This window comes from Phyllobates terribilis, unplaced genomic scaffold, assembly GCF_046119375.1.
Source record: "Phyllobates terribilis strain yellow unplaced genomic scaffold, ASM4611937v1 Scaffold_3__8_contigs__length_932513732, whole genome shotgun sequence".
NCBI lineage: Eukaryota > Metazoa > Chordata > Amphibia > Anura > Dendrobatidae > Phyllobates > Phyllobates terribilis.
The window spans coordinates 423,843,557-423,862,371 of NW_027362763.1; the positions used below are offsets into that span (position 1 = coordinate 423,843,557).

Below are 18,815 nucleotides of genomic sequence, written 5' to 3' on the forward strand. Positions count from 1 at the left end.
CTCTGCTCCGGAGGCGGGCCTAGTAACAGAGGCCCAGGCCTGGAAGAGGGAGAAGGAAGGAAGAGGAGCGGAGAAGGCTCCAGGAACGAGGAACGAAGGGATCTCAGGGGTGCGGACGGGCGAGTCGCCACCGCACGCCCGAATCCACCTGCGTGGAGGGGTCAGGCCAAAGGGGGAGACCGGTCCCCGAAACTAGTGGAGGCAGGAAACGACCCTCAGCTAGAAACAGGAGGCTGTGACATTTTATGTGGCGCAGCCCCTCGCTACACCCGCTAGGAAGGCACCACATAGGGTCAGGGAAACTGGCGCCAAGTTTACCAAGAGGAGGCCCGAGGCAGCCGGACAGAAGGGTTGGTAAGAAAGGCCAGACAAAGGACACACAAAGGGAGTCCTGTGAAGTGCTCCAAAGTTATCTGGGAGTTGTCTGAGCCCCTCACCTGGTGAGCACAGTACGACGTGGGCAGCCGTTACCTGCAGACGTGGTCTGGATAATAAGAACTGTGAGTAAAGGCCCTGGACTGCATCACTGACTCCGTGTCATTACTGCTGCTGCCCTGCACCATCACCCCCATCCTCCGCATACACTGCCCTGAGGCTATACTCCTCCCGTGGGGAGTTATGCTACGCTCTGCTGCACCCACAACACCAGCCTCAGCGGTCTGCCCTGGAGCGGCGGTTCACTCTGACCGCAATCCACGGGTGGCGTAGTCGGACATTTAAACATCAAAACCACATAAATAGTTCCGCCACTGGTTTGACCGCCCTGAGCCACGGAACCGGATCGCCGCCACGAAGACTACAACCACCAGCATCCACCAAAAAGCGTCCGGCTCCGGGTGTCCCAAGGCCCAGGGGGCGCGTCAGAACATTTTCATCACCTTTCACAATCACCAATGGGACAAGGCAGGGATGTTCTCTGTCCCCTCTCTTATACATCCTAGTGACGGAGCACCTGCTCTCATCAATTCGCCATAACCCCAATATTAGGTGGATTGAGGTGGGAGGCACCGAGTACAAGTGCTCTCTATTTGCTGATGATGTCCTAGTATATATCACTCAATCACATATATCCATCCATGCTGTTATGGCTGAAATAGATCACTTTGTTACATGGTCAAATTTTAAAATCAATGCAGCGAAGTCTGAGGCCCTCGATGTCTCCCTCCCCAAATCCATATAGGATTCCATCCAGTCCAACTTTCCCTTTGCCTGGCCCTCACAGGGTATCAAATACTTAGGAATTCCTATTCATAGAGACCTCTCCCATCTATGTTATCTTAATTTTGGGCCCTTTATTGAACAACTCCATACAGACCACGGTTGGCAAGTTAGAACTGTAAGATTCACTACGTGAACCACTGGTGTTTTGTGGAAAAGCACATGTACACTGTGTTCCAAATTATTATGCAAAAAGTGTTTAGGAGTGATAAGGGAAGAATTTGTTTGTTTGTCAGTTAAACTCATTGATGGTGATGTGTGTCAGGGCTCTTTATATCACTGTAAGCAATTGCAGACACCTGTGCTAATTAGTTTGGCAGGTGTGTCCAATGAAAGGCAAGACTACTTAAGAAGGCTGTCTCACATTATTAAGCAGCCTACATTTTCTGCCAAAATGGGAAAGAAAAAGGATGTGTCGGCTGCTGAGAAGCAACAAATTGTGGAGTGTTTAGGTCAAGGCATGACTACAATCAACATTGTGCGATGATCAGGATGAAGTGTCTTGGCAATCAAGAAGTATGTAGCTGATTCACAGTACACACGTGTGCGTGCTGATAAGGGCAAATTGAGGACTCTTTCCTACAGGCAATTACGTCAGGTTGAAAGAGCAGCGGCAAAAAAGCCTTGTCATAGCAGCAGACAAGTTTTTGAAGCTGCTTGTGCCTCCAACGTCCCCCGAGCAACAAGATGCAGGGTCCTTCAGAGGTTTGCAGCTGTGCATACGCCATCCTGTCGACCTCCTCTATCCACTTCACACAAGCAGAAACGGCTCCAGTGGGCCAAACATTACATGAAGACTGATTTCAAAACTGTTTTGTTCACGGATGAGTGCCGTGCAGCGCTCGATGGTCCAGATGGATGGAGTGGAGGATGGCTGGTTGATGGACACCCCACGCAAACACGGCTACAGCGCCAACAAGGAGGAGGTGGAGTAATGTTTTGGGCTGGAATCATGGGGAGAGAGATTGTCGGCCCCTTTAGGATCCCTGAAGGCGCTAAAGATGAACTCCATAATGTATGTGGATTTTCTCAAACAGCACTTCCTGCCATGGTTCAAGAAGAAGAACCGTGTATTTCACAGCAAGATCATTTTTCTGCATGATAATGCACCATCTCATGCTGCACATAAAACATCTGCATCTCTGGTTGATATGGGCATAAAAGGGGACAAACTTATGGTGTGACCCCCATGCTCCCCTGACCTCTACCCCATTCAGAACCTTTGGAGCATCATTAAAAGGAGTGTCTATGATGGTGGGAGGCAGTTCACATCTAAGCAACAGCTCTGGGAGGGTATTCTGTCCTCATGCAAAACAATTGAAGCAGAAACCATCCAAAACCTGACAAATTCAATGGACGAGAGAGTTCAGAAGCTCCTTTCGAACAAGGGGTCCTATGTGAAAATGTAACATCACCTAGAATAAAGTTTTGAGTTGAAAACTGTTTGATTTCAGTTTCTAACAACCTGCTAATGCTTATAATTTCAAAAATGACCATTTTTTTGGTCTTTATTAAAATGAAAAGGTTGATCGAAAAGTTTGGGGGATCTAAGAGTGTGGCAACCCAGTAGTCATGATTACTTCGAATTCTGACAATATGAGGGTCATGCTGCAGGTAGTGCAGCAAGAAGGCACTTATGTGCCTTGCGCATCTCGGAGCCCCAAAATTATTTTCCGGGCTAGATGCAGCTAAAAATTATTATTAATTTTAAATCTGGTGAAGCTTTAGTATAGATGGCCTAATAGGATCAGTGCTGCACACTGCTACAAAGCCCAAATTATTTTCCAGTCAAGATACAGATAAACATGATTAGTAATTTGAAAGCTTAAAACGGTTGGTAGGGTGATTTTAACCAATCATCAAGCTTTTACTCTCCCCAGGATGACACAGGGGTAGAAAAGTCGTTTCGGATCCATGATTTGTTCATCTTTATGAACGTGAGTCTGTCTACATTATCAGTGGAGAGCCGCGTGCGCTTATCTGTCAGCACACCACCAGCAGCGCTGAACACACGTTCAGACAGAACGCTGGCTGCAGGGCATGACAAGATCTCCAAGGCGTAAGTGGCTAGCTCCGTCCATTTATCCAGATTGGAAGCCCAAAAAGAGCAAGGGTCCAGTGACACAGTCGTGGCTTCAATGTTTACTTGGAGATACTCCTGTACCATCGTCTCTAGGCGTTGACTATGTGTCAGACTTCTTGTCTCCTGTGGCCTTGCAAAGGATGGGTTAAAAAAGTGGTGAAATGATTCCGCAAAATTGATGTTACCAGCAGATACTGTGGTTCTGTTACGGTTTGAGTGCTGAACACTTGACGGTCCCACGGTTGGCAAGTTGGAACTGTGAGATTCACTATGTGCACCACTGGTATTTTGTGGAAAAGCACATGTAAGATTCTGCAACAGTCTCTGCTGATACTCCTGCATGCGTGCATCCCTTTCTATGGCAGGAATAATTTCTGCAAATTTACTTTTGTACCGGGGATCTAACAGTGTGGCAACCCAGTAGTCAGGATTATTTCTAATTCTCACAATTCGAGGGTCATGTTGCAGGTAGTGCAGCAAGAAGGCACTCATGTGTGTTGCGCATCCAGGAGCACCAAGTCCCTGTTGTGTTGGTGGCGAGGTAACAATCATGCTTCCTTCCTCTGTCCTCTCCCCCCAACCTCGCACAACAGAAATGTGATCAAGGTCTCCCTCATCTGATGAGTCTTCCATCAGTTCGTCCTCCACTTCTTCCTGGGCTCCTGCACCTTCCTCACTAGTTTGGCTGCTACCATGCGCCCTGGTAAAACCATCTCCCCCACCCTCACATGCCTGCCGCCTTGGTGCTGCCGACCGTCTGGACCTTGCAGATGTTAGCCCTTCCACATACAACTCCTCCTCCTCTACTTCCTCCACCTCCTCTTGTGCCACCACCTGACTCCGAATTCTGTTTAACATGTGCTCCAGCATGTAAATCACCGGAATAGTCATGCTGATAATGGCATCGTCAGCACTAAACATCTTCGTCGCCATTTCAAAACTGTGCAGAAGGGTGCATAGGTCCCTGATCTGAGACCACTCCTGCAGCGTGATTTGCCCCACCTCTGGATCTCGTTGGCCCAGGCTATATGTCAGAACGTATTGCACCAGGGCTTGTCGGTGCTGCCACAGTCGCTGCAACATGTGCAGAGTTGAATTCCACCGGGTAGGCACATCGCATTTTAGCCGGTGAAGTGGCAGGCCCAACGACTTCTGTAGAGATGTAAGTCGCTGAGCTGCGGGATGCGAACGGCGAAAGTGAGCACACAGCGACCGTGCCCTCTGCAGAAGGCCATCTAGTCTGGGATAGTGGGCTAAAAATTGTTGGACAACCAGGTTCAACACGTGAGCCATACAAGGCACGTGTGTGACATTGCCCCGGCGAAGGGCCGCACCCAGGTTTGCAGCATTGTCGCACACGGCCTTCCCTGGTTTCAGGTCCAGCGGAGACAACCATTCATGAAATTGGTTCTCCAGAGCTGACCACAACTCCTCAGCTGTGTGACTCACATTTCCCAGACATTTCAATGTAAAAACTGCCTGATGACGTTGAGCCCTACTGCCAGCATAGTAAGGAGGTGTGCAGGATCCCTTCTGCGCAGTTAGAAAGCTTGTGGCATGACCAGACAGGCTTTGGGTGCAGGTGGAAGACCGAGAGGAGGTTGAGGAGGCAGAAGCAGTGGAGGAACTTTGACATTAAGAGGATTGACGCACAACTCGTGGGGACGGCAAGACTTGGACAGCAGCCCCTTGTCCTGCTGTCACCATAGTTACCCAGTGCCCAGTCAGCGACATGTAACGCCCCTGTCCATGCCTACTCGTCCAAGTGTCTGTGGTGAAATGCACCCTGTCACACACAGAGTTTCTCAAAGAAGCGGTGATGTTGTGTGCGACATGCTGGTGGAACGCAGGCACACCTTTCTTTGAGAAGTAGTGCCGACTGGGCATCTGGTACTGGGGCACTGCGACGGACATAAGGTCTCGAAAATCCTCTGTGTCCACCAGGCGGAAAGGCAGCATTTCTGTAGCCAAGAACTTGCAGATGGTGAAATTCAACCTCTTAGCTTTCTCATGGCTAGGAGGAAATGGTCTTTTACTTGTCCACATCTGAGGGACCGAGGGCTGGCTATTGTGCTTAGACGGGGTTGATAAGGGTGTCCCCGGCAAACTGCCGGTCTGTGAGGAAGATGCAGGCGGACATGTTAGGTTGCCTTGATCCAAAGGTGGTGCTATCGATGTCGGACAGCGCTCAACACCAGCTGGTGTTACCACCTCCAAAGAAAATGATGACCTGCCAATCACGCTGGCTGTTGCGGGTAAAGAGGTGGCAGATCTGCGCCCCAAAACAGGTGTGACTGCTGTCCCCCCAGTCACAGAGGATGAAGAGGCCGCGGATGCACAAGATATGGCAGACGGTGGTTGGCCCGGCCGGCTAGGCTGCATTGTAGCACACTGAGCTTCCCACTGCAACTTATGCTTCATGTCCATGTGCCGGTTCATGCATGAAGTACTTAAACTATGTATTTTTTGGCCTCTACTTAGCTTTTGCTGACAAATGTTACAGATAACACGAGTTGGGTCATCTTTATCGATCTGAAAAAATGCCCAGGCTATGCAAGGCTTACCACCCATGCGACCTGAAGAGCCACCACGACTTGTGGTGAGAGGCAGAGTTGTGTTTGAGGATGCAGTTGTTGACGTGCTTCCAGTACTACGTCTCTGTCCAGGAAGGCGCAACCTGACCTCGTCGTCACTAGCATCTTCCTCCACCTCCTCTGCTGACCTCATCTCTTGGCTGACTGTGGGTTGACAGTAAGTGGGATCTCCAACCTCATCATCATCACCCTGTGTGTTATCACACCCGTCGTCCTCAGAGCCAACCTGTTCCTGCCCTGACAAAAAACTAAAGTTGTCGCTCCAATCAGGTATTTGAGTCTTATCATCGTCTTCCTCATTGTCTCCACCAACAGGAGTTACAGTTTGGGAATGAGGGTCTACATTATGGTCAGAACCTTCTGCGTCTGGTCCTGGATCCGACTCATAAAGATTCTGGGCATCAGTGCAGATCATTTCCTCGTCTGGATTCACAGAAGCGCTGGAGTCGACCTCTGATTCCCAGGCTATAGTATGAGTAAACAGCTCTGCAGACTCAACCATCTGTTCTACCTCATACTCAGACGGGCAGCTGGAGATTTGGGAGCTGTGAGGAAGCAAGTGCGATTGGGGTGACACCTTTGAGGACTGGAGTATTTGTGATGTTGAAGTTGATGTGGAGGAGAGCCCACTTAAAGGAGCACTTGATATCCGTTGAAGCACCTGCTGTTTTTTTGCCTCATCTGGAATTTGTAGCGATTGGCGTGGCCGTAAGAAAGGGATCTTATCACATTGTCCGCTAAAAGAAGTAGACATTTTAGTTTGGCTGGAAGATGGTCTTTCTTCTGCAGATGTTACTGTTGCTTTAACACCTACCCCACGGACACAACCTTTTTTCCCCTTCCCAACACACCTATTCCCCTTTCCACCAGCAGCAGGCCTTTTTCCACTCATTTTGGTGGTTAACTAATTCACAACTCTGGAGTTGTTTGCACAAAAAAACAATGGATGGGAACCGAGCAGAGCTGAGTGGCCAAACTGTGGTATTAGGCCAAAACTATTGGCTGGGTTAGATGCAGAAAAAAATTATATTCAGTTTGCAACCTGATGGAGGTCAGTATAGATGGACTAATACAACAAGTCCCACACACAGCTAGAAGCCCAATATTTTTTCAGAGCTAGATGCAGAAAAAAATATATTCAGTTTGCAACCTGATGGAGGTCTATATAGATGGATTAATAGAACAAGTCCCACACACAGCTAGAAGCCCAATATTTTTTCAGAGGTAGATGCAGAAAAAAATATATGCAGTTTGCAACCTGATGGAGGTCAGTATAGATGGATTAATACAAGTCCCACACACCGCTAGAAGCCCAATATTTTTTCAGAGCTAGATGCAGAAAAAACTTATATTCAATTTGCAACTTGATGGAGGTCAGTATAGATGGACTAATAGAATGATGCTATGCCCAAAAGATTTTACTTCACTAGGTGCAGTAAAAAAATTGGTATTCTATACACAGGTGGTGTAGCTTGCAACACAGATAGGGTACTCCACTGACTAACACACTCTGCAATAGGCCAAAAAGGATTAGCTTTGCTAGATTCAGCCAAATGCTGTGAAAAAAACTTGCACAGCACTGGCACAGACCTGCCTGGCAAAAACTGATAGGAACTGATGTAACCTAGTCCTGAAAAGGACTCCAATTACAATTAGTCTTTACTCCCACAATCTATCTATTTAAGAGCACAGACCTGCCTGATAAAAGTCGTAGGAAATGCTGTAACCTAGTCCTTAAAAGGACTGCAATCACAACTATTCCCTACTCCCAAGCTATCTGTAGATTTGTGCGAAAATTGGCTTGAAATTAACAAGGTATAGCGCACAGAGCAACAGCGGTGCCGTCTAACACGCAGCTGCAGCAGTGAGAAAATGGTGGCGACGGGGAAAATGGCTTGGTCTTATAGGGCAAGGACATGTGCCATACACTGCCAATGACACATGCCCTTGCTTGTGTGAAAAAAAGCACTTCGCTCCGTGTGTGCGCTGCTGATAGGCTGACAGATTGCACCTCCCCACTGCAAATGCGGGAAAGAGAAAAAAAAATGGAGATCTTCATTGTTCCTGCAGAGATCCATCCCCTGCCCCTCCCCCCGCCCCGCTGTACACTCAAACTGCGTATTAACATTAATTTTCATCATTACTGAGAAAAAATCCAGTTATGATTTTGGTGCACGAACAGTTATCGAACATAACCTCGAACAGCCGAATTTTTCTCAAATTGTTCGTGTTCGCCGAACGGCTCGAACACCGCCCAAAACAGCTCGAATTTGAGATTGGCGAACAGTTCGAGTAGAACAACGCTCATCTCTACTCCCGACTCCCCTCTTTACGTCAGAGGTTGCAGGATATCAACAGAAACAAACCTTAGTTCCTGTCAGCTTATTTTCTGCTCAGCTTAAAAAATAACTTGGTTGAGTGTCTATTTGGAACAATAACTGTTAGATCGGTCTGTGCTTGGGCAGTGAATGATGGACATGTGCAGCGTTAGACTGCGATGCCAAGGGTCCACCAGTAACATCAACTCCAACAACCCACTTTTCACCTACAAGCAAATATGACTTTATCATTATTCACAAATTTCTATAGCATTAAACTGGGTTGATTGTTAAATAAATAAGATGCTGCCTTTGTACATAGTGAATCAAGTGTATTGTGCCAAGTATTGCTCATATAAGAGGGAGGTGGCCCACTCTTGGACAGGGGCCCACCGGTGGATTCTCCTGTTCTCCTGTGGGCCAGTCCAAGCCTGGACATGTGCAACTAGCATTAGGCAAATTGGTATTGTTTAACAATTTTTAGTATGCCTTTAAAAGGTGCAGTACCATTTTGAAGTAGCTAGCTACATTCCTAGTGATAATCATACAGTTATCTTCATATAGCACTCACTTATCTTGAACTGGTGCATGAGACTTGGAAAAAAACATATTTTTTTGATCCAGAAAAAGCACCACTGTTATATATAGACAGAGACAAAAATAGAGTAAACTGGAGCTAATATTCCCCAATAGTTTAAACAAGAAATGTATTGAAATCTAGTTCATATAAAAGTATAAACTTTATTAAGCATATTAAAAGATATAGGATGTCAACATAATACAAATGTAAGATCAATGGATGTTTTTTTTAGGCAAGGACACAAAATGTGTGACAACACATTATTAGTAATAGATGGGATATGAGCAACACAGTTAATATGCAACACATTGTTCAAACATATCAATCATGTAGAGTAACAGCAAATGATACGGGAAAGTCTCACTCATACTGCCAAGAGCATGCCTCATGTGAGGTGGGAGACTCTCTAGTGGTACAGTAAAAATGAAAAGTCCCCTGTGTAAAGGAACTTGTTATATGAACCATAGAGAAGTCCTAAAAACCCACATGCTATGGCAGTAAGTGTTCACCCATGAATGCCAGGATGCCTTTTCATTTTTACTGTACCACTGGAAAGTCTCCCACCTTACACGAGGCATGCTCTTGGCAGTATGAGTGAAACTTTCCTCGTATCATTTGCTGTTACTATACATGATTGATATGTTTGAACAATGTTCATCTATTACTAATACTTTGCCTGTGTTGTCACACATTTTTGTCCTTAGCTCCAGTTTTCTCTAATTTTGTCTCTCAGTATATTGAGAGTTCCCCATATGGACTATGTTCCCTACAAGTATTTATGGCTCTAGCAAATTTTTCATGTTATATATAGAATGTTTCTGGCAATACAGCTCAGCACTAGTTATTTAAATATAGAAATTTTGTGTATGGATTTATTATTTTTGTAAAATCCTTTTCTCGTCACGTTCATTGACCTTGGATACAGTTGATGACTTTGGGTATAGTAGCTGCCGCTAGGGGGAGGACGCCATGCAAAAAAAAAAAACCTGTTAGTTCCAGGGGTTTCAAACACGCTGCCTGTGTACCCCTGAGATGAACGCAGCTCAGTCCAGGGGCCACTAATGTCAGCGTTCCTTTTCAACTGAGTGTGCACCCTTGGATACCCATTCAATTGAAATGTATTGCAGCGCAGAGACCAGCTTTTTGCACCGCAATACCAGTACCAGCCAAAGGCTGGTACTGGTATTTATCTATTAAAGTCCGTGGCTGGTCTATTACTTCATAAACCAGCAAAAACAAAATAGTAATACAAAACTTCCATTTCTGGCATAACTGAAAATAAACAGCATGTAGAAAGTCCTTCCCACTGTGGCTTCTGCCTTGTGGGAAACAAATTTCAACTCACACTTGAGCTCCAGACTGGAGACTTTCTTCGCCTCCAAACACAAAGATGACAAAAAACTCAGTTGACATTTACCTTCCAGACCACACCCTTGGGATGGAGATATGGTGAGTAGCCATCCCGCCCATCTCTTAAAGCTACTCACAAAAAAAACCAACCCCTGTCATGACAGATTAACCCCTCAGCACATAACATGCAGGAGAGAAACTTCTGGGTTTTACATCACGGAAGATAGCAACCTTCGTGACACATATCTCCCCTCAAAATACATTGCCAGTGACCCTGTTACATATCCCCACCTTTGTCGAAAGCCGGGGGATTTGGCACCTTCAGACACCAAACAGGGAATTCTGGAGAAGGAATCAACGTTACCGTATACATTCCTGGGTCTATGTTTTACGTGGAAACTAAAGTCCTGCTCCGTCCACTTTTATGGGAGCAGTGGTGTAATGTGTGCCCCCACTCTGTCTACTTCTATGGGAGTAGTAACATAGTGGATGGAGCGGGGTCACACATTACATCACCGGTCCCATAGAAGTGGACGGAGCGGGGTCACACATTTCTAAGGGAGCAGTAATGTAATGTGTGACTTTATTCCATCCACTGTTAAGGGAGCAGTAGTGTAATGTGTGACCCTGCAGTGGTGTAATTTGTGACTCCAATCTGTCTACTTCTATGGGAGTAGTAATGTAGTGGACGAAGTAGAGTCACACATTACACTACTGATCCCATAGAAGTGGACTGAGTAGGGTCACACACTAAATACATTAGATACTGCATATCTAATCCCATCATGTGATACACTATGCTGAGCCCTGCATCTAATCTCAGCGTGTGTTAATATAAGCATATCTAATCGCGCACATGATACACTTCACGTATCTAACCCCAGCTTATGATACAGCGAGCAGTACCAACTAACAGAATCTGCTCTGCCAGGTATCTTCAGTGACACTGTCTACTTGTCAGTATCACTTTGCAGTCACCAACAAAATGGCTCCTCACAGAGATCCTAAAATTCATTATCCTTTTGCGAACACCCAGAAAGGGAGGAGATGAGTGACATCAGACCCATCTGGGCAGATCCAGCCCACATTTACTGCATTCGTAATGTGAGCTAGTTGTACACTAGGTTTTCATGGGAAATTTCAGCAGCTGCTCCCCCTAGTGTTTAAACTGGAAATACCAAACCTTTTTTTTTAATAAATTTTCATATTTACTTCATTAAATACAAATTATATTTAAAAAAAAAAAAACATTTTATCAATTGTTCAATACAAATTTTTTGATGGCTTCTTCCCGTTAAGTATTTGCCCACAAGTGATCAGGCAATTGATCTGCTCTCTAGAAAACAGGAAATGCTGTCTGCAGCTAACCTGAGACTCCACAAGGTCATCTCCAACAGCCATAAGGTAATGAAAGCATTCCCATCTGAGGACCATGCAACATGTTTAAAGAACCTCGATTTGGTCTCTGATGTTCCACCCATGCAATGCAGCCTTGATGTGTTTTGGGGCATGAAAACAGGACACAATCACATTCCAGGTGTCTGTCTGCGATAAACCCTTCACCAAACAAGGAGTCTTATGAGTTGTGAACAGCATCTACGATCCTCACTGGTTTATAGCACCAATCTCCGTTCAAGGCAAGATACTGTTAAGACAGTTGACTCCTTAGAACACGGATTGGGACACTCTGCTACCATCCCAGAAACAAAGGTTGGAGATGACTAGCCCAGGGGGATGGGGATAACTCGGTACCCGGGCCTTTAGGGATGTCGCGGTGGTCGGCTTCCGGGCCCGAACCCTGGGCCTCTCCTTTAAAAGGGTTGGTGATTTGTTAAGTTTACAAAAGAGTTTGTGACGCCACCTGTGGCTTCTGGTGATGATCACCATCGCTGCGCAGTCCACTGAGGCTGGTGATAAGGCAGCTGGATGGTATAGCTCCCCACAGGTGGAGCTAGGCCTCAGGGCAGTGTATGAACGGGGGAAGCAGGACGAAGAGACCCCGCCGGGTCAGAGCAAGAACAGGGACAGACACGATAGTCACTTCAGTACCTTTTACTGATGGAAATTCAGGCACTTCCCAGAGCACTGTAGGGTGAAGGGTGTATGTCCGGATCCTCCCCAATGAGCGGGTTTTGGGCCTCCTGTTTCTTAACTCTGTGTAGTAAGTTTCTGACCTGCCTGGAGCTAGGCCTAACTTTGTCTCTGTCCTGCGCTGGCTGACCTTGTGGTAGGGCCTTCTGTTGGATTACACACTCCCGACTTACGGGGCCTATGTGTCTCCTGGCTCTGTTACGTATCAGCACTTTAGCGATCCTGGGACTTGTAGTTCTCCAGGGATTCCGGTTTATCTTACTGGGTCATGGAGATCCCGGTAAGCTTTGGACCCGGTGTCCGGTAACTGCTTCTTCGGGGTGAGCTAGTTAAGCTCCTCTGCCCCTATGAACTAACTCTCTCTACTCGCCTTCGGCCTACTCGGACCCTCAATAGGCTACTCACACTAACGGCAGCTTGCCGTGCTTTACCGATCTTATGGAGCCGGCACACCTAAAGCTCACCTCTCTGAGCTACAACTGAGTCTTCTGCTGCAGGAACTCTCTCAACAGGTTTGCTCTCTGTCGACTCCAGTCTAGACTAACTGCTGCCTGGCTCCACCTTCCCTTTTATATCCCTAACGGGCTCCCTCTGGTGGTCTGAGGTGGAAAGTGGAGATGTGTGAATGGTTATGGGGGCCTCTTGTGGAGGAATCCTTCAATACACCCTTCTAGGATTTGTGATACCAAGCACAGCTGGGCTTCACAGAGACATGGAAGAAGTCTCTGAATATCCTAGAACAGCTCCAAGTGCCACGTTGTTTCTCCTTAAAGTCCCTTAAGGCTGCTATAAGAAGAGAAGTCCGCATTTTCTCTGACGCATCTACAGAGGCCATAACTGCAGTAGCCTACCTGAAGACCTGAGAAGCCAACAACAAAGTACATTGTGGATTAGTCCTGGGTAAGGCCAGATTAACCCTGAAACCCACACACCCTGTACCAAGGCTCGAACTTTGTGCTTCTGTACTGTCAGTGGAAATTGCTGAAGTTATAAAGGACAAAATGGACATTGCAATTGATTCGTTTACATTCTACACAGATAGTAGAGTGGTGCTTGATTACATATATAACCAAAGCAAGCAATTCTACATTTACATCAGCAATAGAGTAGAGCGCATCAAAAACTTTTCTACTCCTGAGAAGTGGCATCACATCTCCATTGACTTAAACCAAGCTGACCGAGGGACACGACTCATATCTGCATCTAAGCTCAATGACAACACGTGTCTGTCACCTCCAAGTCTCCTATGTGAGGATTCTTGTTCAATGGACACCAACAATACTTACAAGCTTGTGGAACCGGAGTCTGACAAAGAAATGAGACCAATCGTCTCAGCTCACTACACTTCCGTGATACCAAAATTGAAGCTAAAGTCTCATTGCTATGAGCGCATCTCAACTTGGTCAGCTGTTGTGTGGGCCATATTTCATCTTATACACATCGCTCACTGCTTTACCAGCTATAAATAATCAGACTGTTGTGGCTGGCATATGTGTAAAGGACATCGAACATGCCAAACAAGGCATCATCAAGTGTGTGCAACAAGAAGAATATCGTTCTGATATTGACAGTATCACAAAAGGTACCAGCCTGTCAAAGAACAGTACACTGCTTGAAATGAACCCAGTGGTTGATCATCACAAACTGCTAAAGATGGGTGGTCGTATTGAGAAGTCTGATCTATGCGATAAGGAGTAGAGTGCTATCATTATTCTGGGTTGGCACTACATCGCTACTCTATTGGTCCGTCACTATCATATACGAGTGAGACTACACCTCCCAAGAAAAGACACTGGATTTGAGTTTATGTTACGCTGCTTTCATTCGGTGGTGTTGAGAAGTCTGGCCCAATCCAGCCCTTGTTAATTTTTATAAGAGTCAGCCTGTCAGCATTTTCAGTTGACAGGTGGATGCACTTATCAGTTATAATTGCACCAGCAACACTAAAACCCGCGCTGATAAAAAACTGGCTGCAGGGAAAGCCAGGACCCCCAAGGCATAGAGAGCCAGTTCATTCCACTTATCCAGCTTGGAGACCCAATAATTATAAGGCACAGCGGAATCACGGAGGACGTTGGTGCGGTCGGCAAGGTACTCCCTCAGCATCTTCCAAAACTCTGCACTCCTTATGAGAGTAGCCCACGCCTCAGGGCCTGTGCGATGGGAGGGTCTGGGAAAACTCTCCCAGAACTTTGACAGTGTTCCCCTGCCTCTGCTGGATTGAAGTTGTGTCTCTCTCGCTTGTACTCCTTGGTTGTCCAACGAAGTGTGCCCTCTGCCGCCAGTGTTTTCAGATGGGAATTTTTTTTAATAGTTCCGCAACAAGGGCCTTCTGGTACAGCCCCATTTTTATTGACCTGTCGGCCTCAGGAATAAGAGTTCTCCTTGCAGCGTGGATCTAGAAGTGTCACCAACCAGTAATGACTGTCACCCAAAATTTTGAGAATGCGAGGGTCATAGGAAAGGCAGCGTAACATAAACTCAGCCATGCGTGCCAGACCACTAACAGGCAAGACTTCCATGTTCTCACCAAGAGAATGACTGACCATGCTCTCCTCCTCCTCTCTGTCCTCTGGCCATCCACGCTGAACAGACGGTATGACAGCTGTGCAGGAAGTACCGTCTATAGCGCAAGAAACTAGCTCCTGTCCTTCCTCCTCCTCCTCTTCCTCATTGTCACTCAATCCACATTGGGATGAGATGAGGCTTGGCTGTGTGTAATCACCCTGTATGGTTCATTGCTCCATCTCATTGTGCTCTGCCTGCAATGCATCCTCTTTGATTGTGAGCAGAGAGAGTTTCAGAAGACATAAAAGCGGGATGGTGACGATAATTATGGCGTCATCGCCGCTCACCATCTTGGTGGAGTCCTCAAAGTTTTGGAATATGGTACATACAGTGCCTACAAGTAGTATTCAACCCCCTGCAGATTTAGATGGTTGACACATGCAGAATTAACTTGGCATTGTGACATTTGTACTGTAGATCAGCCTGGAAGTGGGAAATGCACTGCAGCAAATTTTTTTTTTTTTTTTTTTTTAAAAAACGTTAAAAGTTAATTCAGAGTGTCATTTATTTTTCAACCCCTCAAACCACAAGAATTCTGTTTGGTCCCCCTAAAGTATTAAGAAGTAGTTCAGGCACCAAGAATAATGAGCTTCACATGTGTGGATTAAAGATCTCTTTTGCCAGCCTTTTCTGACTATTTAAGACCCTCCCCAAACTTGTGAACAGCACTCAGACATGGTCAACATGGGAAAGACAAAGGAGCATTCCAAGGCCATCAGAGACAAGATCGTGGAGGGTCACAAGGCTGGCAAGGGGTACAAAACCCTTTCCAAGGAGTTGGGCCTACCTGTCTCCACTGTTGGGAGCATCATCCGTAAGTGGAAGGCTTATGGAACTACTGTCAGCCTTCCACGGCCTGGACAGCCTTTGAAAGTGTCCTCCCGTGCCGAGGCCAGGCTTGTCCGAAGAGTCAAGACTAACCCAAGGACAACAAGGAAGGAGCTCCGGGAAGATCTCATGGCAGTGGGGACATTGGTTTCAGTCAATACTATAAGTAACGTACTCCACCGCAATGGTCTCCGTTCCAGACGAGCCTGTATGGTACCTTTACTTTCAAAGCGTCATGTCAAGGCTCGTCTACAGTTTGCTCATGATCACTTGGAGGACTCTGAGACAGACTGGTTCAAGGTTCTATGGTCTGATGAGACCAAGATCGAGATCTTTGGTGCCAACCACACACGTGATGCTTGGAGACTGGATGGCACTGCATACGACCCCAAGAATACCATCCCTACAGTCAAGCATGGTGGTGGCAGCATCATGCTGTGGGGCTGTTTCTCAGCCAAGGGGCCTGGCCATCTGGTCCGCATCCATGGGAAGATGGATAGCACGGCCTACCTGGAGATTTTGGCCAAGAACCTCCACTCCTCCATCAAGGATCTTAAGATGGGTCGTAATTTCATCTTCCAACAAGACAACGACCCAAAGCACACAGCCAAGAAAACCAAGGCCTGGTTCAAGAGGGAAAAAGTCAAGGTGTTGGAGTGGCCTAGTCAGTCTCCTGACCTTAACCCAATTGAAAACTTGTGGAAGGAGCTCAAGAATAAAGTCCACATGAGATACCCAAAGAACCTAGATAACTTGGAGAAGATCTGCATGGAGGAGTGGGCCAAGATAACTCCACAGACCTGTGCCGGCCTGATCAGGTCTTATAAAAGACGATTATTAGCTGTAATTGCAAACAAGGGTTATTCCACAAAATATTAAACATAGGGGTTGTATAATAATTGACCCACACTTTTATGTTTAAAATTTAAGAAAATTCAACTGAGCAACATAACTTTTTGGTTTGTAAGATTTATGCTTCTGTTCATAAAACCTACTCTCGTTTGCAGTTTGAAGGCTCTAACTTATTTGCATCTTATCAAACCAGCTAAATCTGCAGGGGGTTGAATACTACTTGTAGGCACTGTATGTCTGACATCCATGTCCACTCCTGAGGTCTTATGTGTGGAGTCTGAACTAAATATCAACGGCCTTGTTGATGCTGGTACTCAACAACTGCCCTCTTCTGCTCACTAATCCTTCCCAACATCTGCAGTGTGGAGTTCCAATGCGTGGGGACATCACACACCAGTCTGTGAGCCGGAAGCTGCAAACGCTGCTGAAACACGGCAAGGGCGGTGGAAGCTGTAGCTGACTTTCTAAAATGGGCTCACAGGCGGCGTACTTTAACAAGCAGATCTGGCAGCTCCGGGTAGGATTTGAGAAACCGCTGAACCACGAGGTTAAGCACATGGGCCAGGCATGGTACGTGTGTGAGCTCGCCTCGCCTCAGAGCAGCCACCAGGTTCCGGTCATTGTCACACACGACCATACCTGGCTGTAGGTTCAGTGGTGTGAGCCACAGATTTGCCTGCTCTTTCAGAGCTGTCCACAACTCTTCAGCATTGTGCGGTTTGTCACCTAAGCATATTAGCTTCAGCACAGCCTGTTCCTGCTTGGCCGAGGCAGTGCTGCAGTGCTTCCAGCTTGTGACTGATGTGGTCATTTCGGAGATGGAGCCTGAAGAGGAGGAGGCTGAGGAGGATAAGGTGAGGGGCTTTAGACCGTGGGAGCAACCCTGATTGACCTAGGGCCCGCAATCCTTGGCATCTGGAGGACGTGTTCCGTCCCAAGGTCCGACTGGGTCCCGGCTTCCACTATGTTAACCAAGCTTGCCATCAGCGAGATGTACCGCCCCTGCCCACAAGCACTTGTCCATGTGTCTGTGGTTAGGTGGATTTTCCCGGTAACTGCGTTGTTGAGGGCACGGCTAATGTTTTGGGACACGTGCTTATGTAATGCGGGGACGGCACACCGGGAGAAATAGTGGTGGCTGGGGACCGAGTACCAAGGGACGGCCGCCGCCATCAGGTTGCAGAATACTTCCGTCTCCACAAGGCTAAAAGGCAACATTTTGAGTGCAAGCAGTCGTGAAATGTGAGAATTTAGTAGTGTGGCCTGTGCGGCGTTGGCTGCATATTAGTGCTTGCGTTCCAAGGACTGCGGTATGGACAACTGAACGCTGTGCTAGGACAAGGACATGGACGTGCTTCCTGATGCTGCTACTTGAGAGTGTAGTGAGAGACAGAAACTCAGATGCAAACAACACAGTGAAGATAAATCTAATCCCAATGGACCCATGTTATTGCATATAGGACTAATAAAGAGAACGGGCCATCATCTTGTAACAATAAAGATAAGGGGGGGATTGTTCCTCTGTGAAGCAGAGAAACAAAAAGATGGCCACACAAGTTCAAAATTGTAAAGAAGTAAGAAAATTCCTTTATTAACACATGTAGTAAACACAAATTACAAAGATAAATGCGGACGACAGAGTAGACACAGAGTGCTGGATCCACATGAATAAAACAATGTTAAAAACTGTGACACAGCGCCCGAAAGGTCAGCCTATATAGCAAGTGGAAATATAAGGGGGGGGAGCGACAGGGTCACATGTATTAATAAATATATACCACCCATCATGAATACCCTTTACAAATAGTACCCCCAAAGCAATAATATCCCATCACAATCAAAATACCCAGAAACAAAAGGGTTAAAACCCTTATACAGATGGAAGTAATACAACCAATTGGTCATAAATAAGCTAAAATAGCTATGTACCTGGGTAAGGCCACCAGACAGGCTCTGCTACCGTCCCCCGACGCACGTTTCGGTAGGAAAACCTTTTTCAAGGGGTAATACTGCACACCAACTATCCACCTTTTATACCCCCACATCCATATCTGCAGCGTGACATGTTGCACAGTAAAGCGGAAGTGCCATGTAACTGACTTCCTGTTTCACTCACTGCATGTAACTGACTTCCTGCCTCACTCACAGCGTCTCCATGGAGAGGCGTCAACAGCTCTGTCATGTGGCTCCAGGCTCCACCCCCTCGCTTCACATGATCAAGCCCAAGTAACTGACTTCCTGTCTCACTCACTGCTTGTAACTGACTTCCTACCACATTCACTACGTCTCCATGGCGAGGCATAAACAGTCCTATCATGTGGCTCCAAGTTCCA

At 46.7% G+C, this 18,815-nt stretch overlaps 1 long non-coding RNA gene across 1 annotated transcript in view; it reads right to left on the bottom strand.

The window, feature by feature from the left end:
- Positions 1-18,565, bottom strand: part of LOC141259522 (uncharacterized) — a 267,558-nt gene extending 248,993 nt beyond the window's left edge. Inside the window, exon 1 of the long non-coding RNA XR_012318430.1 lies at positions 18,412-18,565. This is a non-coding gene — a long non-coding RNA (uncharacterized lncRNA). The remainder of the gene's footprint in view (positions 1-18,411) is intronic.
- Between the last annotated feature and the right edge of the window lie 250 nt (positions 18,566-18,815).